The sequence below is a fragment of the Neophocaena asiaeorientalis genome, unplaced genomic scaffold (genome assembly GCF_003031525.2).
Source record: "Neophocaena asiaeorientalis asiaeorientalis breed wild unplaced genomic scaffold, Neophocaena_asiaeorientalis_V1.1 scaffold40, whole genome shotgun sequence".
Lineage (NCBI taxonomy): Eukaryota > Metazoa > Chordata > Mammalia > Artiodactyla > Phocoenidae > Neophocaena > Neophocaena asiaeorientalis.
In genome coordinates this window covers 13,783,956-13,791,339 of record NW_020185335.1, presented here as the reverse complement: position 1 = coordinate 13,791,339, position 7,384 = coordinate 13,783,956, and positions in this window count along the sequence as shown.

Genomic DNA, 7,384 nt, shown 5'->3' with positions numbered 1-7,384 from the left:
TTTGGGACTACCAGAAACTCTTGCAGTTGTCATGCTAAGGAACTGCAGAAACCAGCTCTTCTTCCGTGAGATGAAAAGCCTGGATCTGAGAAAGCCAGAGACCAAGATGGGGACAGTGGGACAAGGACAGGTTGGGGAGGGGAGGTGACCAGTCCTGCTCATTCATTCTCCCCACAGATCCAAGAGAAGGCACAGTCACTGTTCCTGTTCCGCAGGGTAGGAACAGAGGCTCAGAGAAGCAGCATCACTTGCCCAAGGTCCCGCTGTTAGGTGGGAACATCTGCCCTTTGCACCCAAAATGTAACTCTCCCGACTCTGCCAGTGATATTTTGTGTCCTGTTTCCCCTACTAAACTAACGTATGCTCATGTGGAAAATATTGGGTTGGCCAAAAGTTTCCTTTGGTTTTTAAGTAAAAATAAAAGACACATTTTTCATTTTCACCAAGAACTTCATTGAACAGCGTATTCACCGTTTTGTTCCACTACCTTCTGCCATTTTACAGGCAACTTCATCATTCCATCTTCCCGAAACTTTTTATCTTTTTGAGCAAAGAGCTGTTCCAGGTACCTTTCCCAGTCTTCCAGGGAATTGAAATTTTTTCCATTAAGAGAATTTCGTAAAGACTGAAATAAATGGAAATCTGAAGGTGCAATGTCTGGTGAATACGGGAGATGAATCAGAACTTCCCAGCCAAGCTGTGACAGTGTTCGCCTTGTCATTAAAGAAACATGCGGTCTTGCGTTATCCTCATGGACGATTATGCGTTTTTCTGTTGACTAATTCCGGACGCTTTTCATTGAGTGCTGCTTTCAGTTGGTCCAGTTGGGAGCAGTACTTGTTCAAATTAATCATTTGCTTTTCCAGAAGGAGTTCATAATAGAGGACTCCCTTCCAATCCCACCATGTATACAACATCACCTTCTGTGAATGAAGACTGGCCTTTGGTGTGGTTGGTGGTGGTTCATTTCGCTTGCCCCACGATCTCTTCCGTTCCACATTATTGTACAGTATCCACTTTTCATCCCCCGTCACAATTTGTTTCAAACACGGAACGTTTTCGTTACGTTTCAGTAGAGAATCGCATGCGGAAGTATGGTCAAGAGGGTTTTTTTCGCTTAACTTACGTGGAACCCAAACATCAAAGCGATGAACATAACCAAGCTGGTGCACGTGATGTTCAGCGCTGGACTGGGATATTTTGAGTATGTCGGCTCTCTCCCGCGTGGTATAACGTTGATTGTGTTCAATTAATGTCTCGATTTGACCACTATCCACTTAAACTGGTCTACCTGACCGTGGAGCACCGTCCAGCAAGAAATCTGCAGCACGAAACATCTCAAACCACTTCCGACGCGTTCGGTCAGTCACGGCGCCTTCCCCGTACACTGCACAGACCTTTTTTTATGTTTCAGTTGTGGTTTTACCTTTTTTTGAAATAATAAAGCATAATAGGCCGAAAATGTTGCTTCTTTTCTTCCATCTTCAATATTAAAATGGCTACACAAAAGTTCACCGCTTTTGATTTTTTTTTTTTTTTAATGCACGCTGATATGACAGCTGTCACAATACAAGCTAACAAACTTGTTTGGAATGAAGTTAGAGACAACTAAGTGCTACTAGAGCCATCTTATGGAAAAAAAAGAACAAACATTTTGGCCAACCCAATATAAAAATACAGAAAGAAAACCCCACATAGGATAAAATAGAAACCTTTCATAATGTTATCATCCAGCGAAATCTACCATTACCCCCTTGATATATTGCTATTTTTGTCTACGTTGATGCATAAACACACACATGCTTATATATCCTTCTAAAATTGGGATCATGCTAAATATACAGTTGTTTTATGCTTTTTATTTAATATATGGCTTATGTTTTCTATTGATTCTTTATGGGAAAACTGGATTTTTAATGTCTCCCATTAATAATCTCCTGGAGTCTCCCATCATCTGGATCTTCCCGAATATAACTAACGATGGGTCTGTAGGTGTTTTCCCAATTATTGTTCTTAAAATCAACCTTGTTATGACGGTCCTTTAATATAAATGTTGTATTTGGCATATAGTAGGTACTCAATATTCATGAATTAATGAAGGATGGATGAATGAGTGGATTTCTTTAGGATAGGTCTTGGATATAGACTTATTTTGTCTAAAGTAGGTGCTCCATGCCTCTGGTTGGCCCATTTAGTCCCTATTTTCTCCTGATATGGTTAGTACTAGTGCTCTCTTTTACTCTCAGAAGTGTCCTGATTTGGATGATAAATTGTAAGGTCACCCTAATCAAATGGTAGGAATCTTTCTGAGGTTCTTGATACACGTTGCTGTATTGCTCTATAGATGTGTTGTACCGACTTACACCTAACCTGTAACCTATTCCTAAAAGAAGAGGAGGGCTTGATGAAAAATGACGATGAAAAATTTGGGAAATGGAATTAATCTTGTAAAAATGGAACCGGTTTCATAAAAATGGTATTAGATTTGTGAGATTCACAGATGGCTTAAATTCATTTTCCCCCTAAGCTCTCATGTTCTTAGAATCCACCTTGGTCACGTGTTGAGCTTAATTTTGCTTATCAGGCATTTTAATAAAAATATACTCATTCTTAATGACTGTAGCTTTTTGATGGGAGCAGTCATGATCCTGAAGCTCTTTGGGTTTGAATCCCTACTCTGTCACTCACCACCAGCTATGAAACTTTGAACAAGTCCCATAACTGAGTTTCGATTTCTTCCTCTGCAAAACGGAAATGGATGTTCCCTCATTTCAGAAAGTCATGAGGATTAGACATCAGTGTGCAAACCGGGAAGGCCAATTTCACGCTGACTCTGCCCAAAGCCAGTCTTTGCCTAACGAGCCGTTCACCCCACCTATTTAGCAGCAGCACCTGGTCCTTCCTAGTTTTCCACATGCACACTGACTTTTCATTCTCATAACATTCCAACTTGCTTCCAGAGCCTGAAGGAGTTGCTCTCCCGGGTTAACTTGTCGGAGGACTAGTTAGGCACATGACAGTGGTAAATGGCTCCCTGCTTCAAAATGCATTTCACATGTAGTTTGTCACCCCGGAGTGAATCCCAGCCTTTCAGAGGGTTTGTCCAGCAAGTTAGGGCCAAGAGGACTGCCTGATTAAGAGCTTGGTTGCCTAGGAAATTGTGGGTGTGGCATACCCTGTGATTGACTTATTCTGTAGTCAATTGATGTCATATTTAGAGATCTGTGGTAACCCCTATTTCCTCACCTTTACAGGACAGTAGTCCTGGGAAACGGACTCTCGTCATGATCATCTGGAGATGTGAATTTTGAGATGATCCCTTGGCTGGCTTTCAGATGCTAGAGGGCAGGGCATTTGCTAATGCCCGGGGTAGGGTCTGGGTGGTGGTTTTAGTGGGTGGGGAAGACTGGTGGACTCTCCTTCTCAGTCCAGGGAGGCAGAGGAAATACTCCAGGTGAATTTGACTCTTCCATGTTGGCTGCAGTCTCTCGTGTTTTGCTCTGTGTTGGCCCCAGGAGCCTTCATTATAGCTGAGCTGAATCAGGAGCTCTGAAGTCAAATGCAGGTCATGCCCAAGGGAGCAAACACACGTTCTTTTGGAGGCTTGTATGTGCTGGCCTGCTAAGGGGCAGTTTCCTGGGACAGTTACACACAAGCTTATGTGCATCATAAGGTCTTCCTTTCTGATCACGATATCTGACCACAAGTGATGGCTTAACCGCTTCTCATTGGCTTGACACGATCCCAGAGTGGGCCTGTGAGGTCAGCCATTGCTGAGTTACACAGACTTCCACAGCTCTTGACGTGACCATCTGCTGTCTCCTGGAAAACAGAATTTCTCTCTCGTCTAAAGTTAAGAGTGACTAAGCCAGTGGCCAAAAGCATTTGCACTGGTAGGAGGAGGAAGGTGGCTCAGTCCACCTGGAAGTGGACTCAATGCCCTCTTCCAACTGCTGAACCCATAGAACCTGGCCAGGCTCCAGGGCTCTCAGTAGAATCCCATCCTTTGGAACTTGGGCTGGGGATGGAATTCAACTTGAAGCTGGCGTGGAATCCTTCCTGGGTCAGAGGGGAGGGCTTGAAGAGCCCAGAGATAGGCACTTTGACAATTTAAATGAAATGAATTGAACGCTGACATAAATTTCTCTTGGATACCACGGCACCCCGAAACATAAAGGAAGTGGACTGAGTGAGCACAGAGTGCATTTGGCTTTAAGGAAAATGTTCTGAAACAACCTTGGAATATTCTAGCAAGACCCAAATTGGGGCAGGTCGGAAGCAAGTCTGGACAGAATCCTCAGCTGTCTGATTTTCCCAGTTTCCGTTTGCCCTGAGTATAACCTGGCCAAGTTCTTCTCCTTTATAAGACAGAAAAAATTACCTTGGTGATTGGATGGGGGTAGGTAGCTTCTGCTTCAAAAGCTACTTGTGAAAACACAATTCCACTAAGTCTTTATGTTTCTAAAACCAGAGAGGGAAACTATGGTGAGAGCATGTTCTCATCTCCCACTCCACTCCACAGTCACAATGTGCTGTATGTTTGTATCGTATGTAAGAGAAACATGCATAATAAGAGCAAAAACAGTATGAGGGAGGAATTGGGAGTGTAGTTTGTAAGATTCTTACATTACATGTAAATCCATGTAATATTATTTCAAGGTAAACTCTGATCAAATAAAGATATTTATTGCAAACCCTGGGGTAACTACTAAATTTTTTTAAAGAGATGTCTATACATGACCAGTTCTCTCACATTAAAAATAAACAAGCATACATGGCCAGCCCCACGTGATGCTCCGTCTTGTCACCTGCTCACTCTCCTCTCCTTTTTGCTACGTGTCTCAGTAGTGTGGTCTATACTTTCTGTTCTCATTCTCTAATCTTCTTTCATTTGTAATCTGGCTTCCACTTCCATTGTTCTCATCAAACAGCTTTTGCCAAAGTCACCAATGACCGTGACATAACTATATCCAGTTAGACATTTTTTGGACCTAACTTCAGACCATGGGCAGCCTTTGCCACCGTCTGCCACATCGTCCTTCTTGAAATACCCTGTTTCTCGGCTTCCATGGCACGCACTCCCTCTGTTGTCCTCCCAACTCTCTGGGTGCTTCTGCTCTGTTCTCCCTGCATGCTCATCGCCTCTATTTGACCATAAAATGTTTGGATTCCTCAGAATTCATTTCTAGGCCTATGTTACTCCGTACTTGACACTTTCTCCCTAAGCAAGCTCATTCGTGCCCATGGCTTTAATTGTTACCTTTCCCCAGAAGACTACAAATCTGTATATCCATGTTGGAACTCTGCTCTGAGCGTTGGTCCACATTCTGAACTGCCTAACTGATCTTCTCCTGTGGGTATCTCAAAGGCAGCTCACATCTCAGCATGTCCCCACAAAAAGTCATCATTTCTTGTCTAACCTAATCTTCTTTGAAGGGTCTCTACCTCAGGAAATGCCACTTCTGCCACCACTCCCATCATCATTCATTCATTTAGAAAAATGTCGGTGGAGAACTTACTCTGTGTAAGAGACTGGAGATCTTATACAGATGAACGATGGGCAAGGTCCCTGTTGTCATGGAGTTTATACCCTCGTGGAGGAGACAAACATAAATCAAGCAAAGAAACAAACATAGCACACAATTTCGGGAACCGGTAAATGCCATAAATGAAACCAAAGCTGGGTAAGAGAGACTGATGGGTGGGTCAGTGGAGTGGCTGTATCAGATCGAGGTGACATTTGAGCAAATACTTCAATGACACCATGAGGCATGCAGAGGCCGGGAGGAAGAGATGAGAGGAGAGTGATGACAAAGTCAGCCAGAAACCTAGGAATTTTTCTTCACTCTTGGCTCTTCCCATGAAACGTTATCGTTATTAGCTCTTGAAACTCTCGTTACTCTGCACCTTTGCTTCGGCCACCCTGGCCCAGAGCACACTCAGCCCTCTCTTAGTTTACGGTCCCAGCCGTCTCCCTGGTCTCCGCACATGCATCCTTCTCTCCCTTAAGATCCATTCTCCAGACGGTAACCAGAGTGATCTTTTCAAAATGCAAATCTCATCACGTTATCCCTCATCCTTCTTCCCTCTTTTTATTTATTTATTTATTTATTTATTTACTGTGGTGGTTTTAAAACAAACGGGGGGATGTCATTTTCCTCCCTTTGAATATGGGCTGACCTTCATGACAGCCTCTGTGAAAAGAATGTGGCAGAAATGATGACTTCTAAGCAGAAAATAGAAGAGGCAATACCGCTTCCATTGGGTTCTCTCTCCTGGGACCCTCAGGCTACATGTGGGTGGTCTGCCCGGCAGCCAGCCAGTCCTTTAGCTGACAGTCAGCTCTGAGCAGCAGACGTGTGGGCCTCCTGACGATGCCCGGCCCCCAGCCTTCCAGCCTGCCCACCTGGTGGGGGAGAGGAGCAGAGGTGAGCCCTGTTGAGCTGTGCCCACGTTGCACATTCATGAGCAAAACAGTTGTTGTTGTTTTAAACCACGACAGTTCGGGGTGGTTTGTTTCACCGTGAGACAGAATCAGAACATCAACTCATCAGTTAAAATATATATTTGTAATCTGGTCTCTTCTTCCACCAAATCTGAGTCTGATCATGCCTCATGCCCATACCCCGTTACCCTTCGTCTCTTGCAGTCACCTGTCTAGCTTACAAATCCTGAACGATCCCGGCCCAGACCATCCTGTTACTAGCTCTTGTCCTACACCCCCTACTGGTGTCCTTTCCTCACTTCCCAATTTGAGATGCTGTGGTTCCTCACGGTGGGCTCTCCCTTGCTCAGAGAGCTAATAAACCCAACTTGGTTGCCTGCAGCCACGTGTCTGGTGGGCTTGGGCTGGGGCTTTAATGTGATAATGTGCAAAATGGTTAATGTGGTAAGAGTCCCCGTGTTCTCTGCCCCATCTCCTTTCCAGCCACATCTCCAGCCGTCCTTGTGATGCCTTCCTTTGTTTCCATCACCCTGGTCTCTGCTGGTCCTCAGATCTGCCATGTCCCCTCCCTCCTGCCTCTGGAGCACACGTGGGCTCCGTGTCCATAACACGGCTTACGGTTTGAATAGTTACCATCTCCTTCGATTTGCCACTTTGATACCAGTTTGCTCCGCCAGCGTCGCTTCCCAGCAGGGAAGCCTCGTCCTGGATTTCTCCTTCAGGCTCGCAGCACCCCAGCCACTTGATTTCCTAACATTCATTACAGAGTAGCATTACTTCTGTGTGATGCTTCACTGATGTCTGTCTGTTACTGGACAGAGTTCCAGGAGGGCAGGCGATGGGTCTGCTTTTGCACACGGGTGTGTGGAGTAGTGAAATGGATGTGTGTGCTCCAACAAAGAGTCCAAAAGCCAGATGCGTGCCGGGGATGCTAACCGG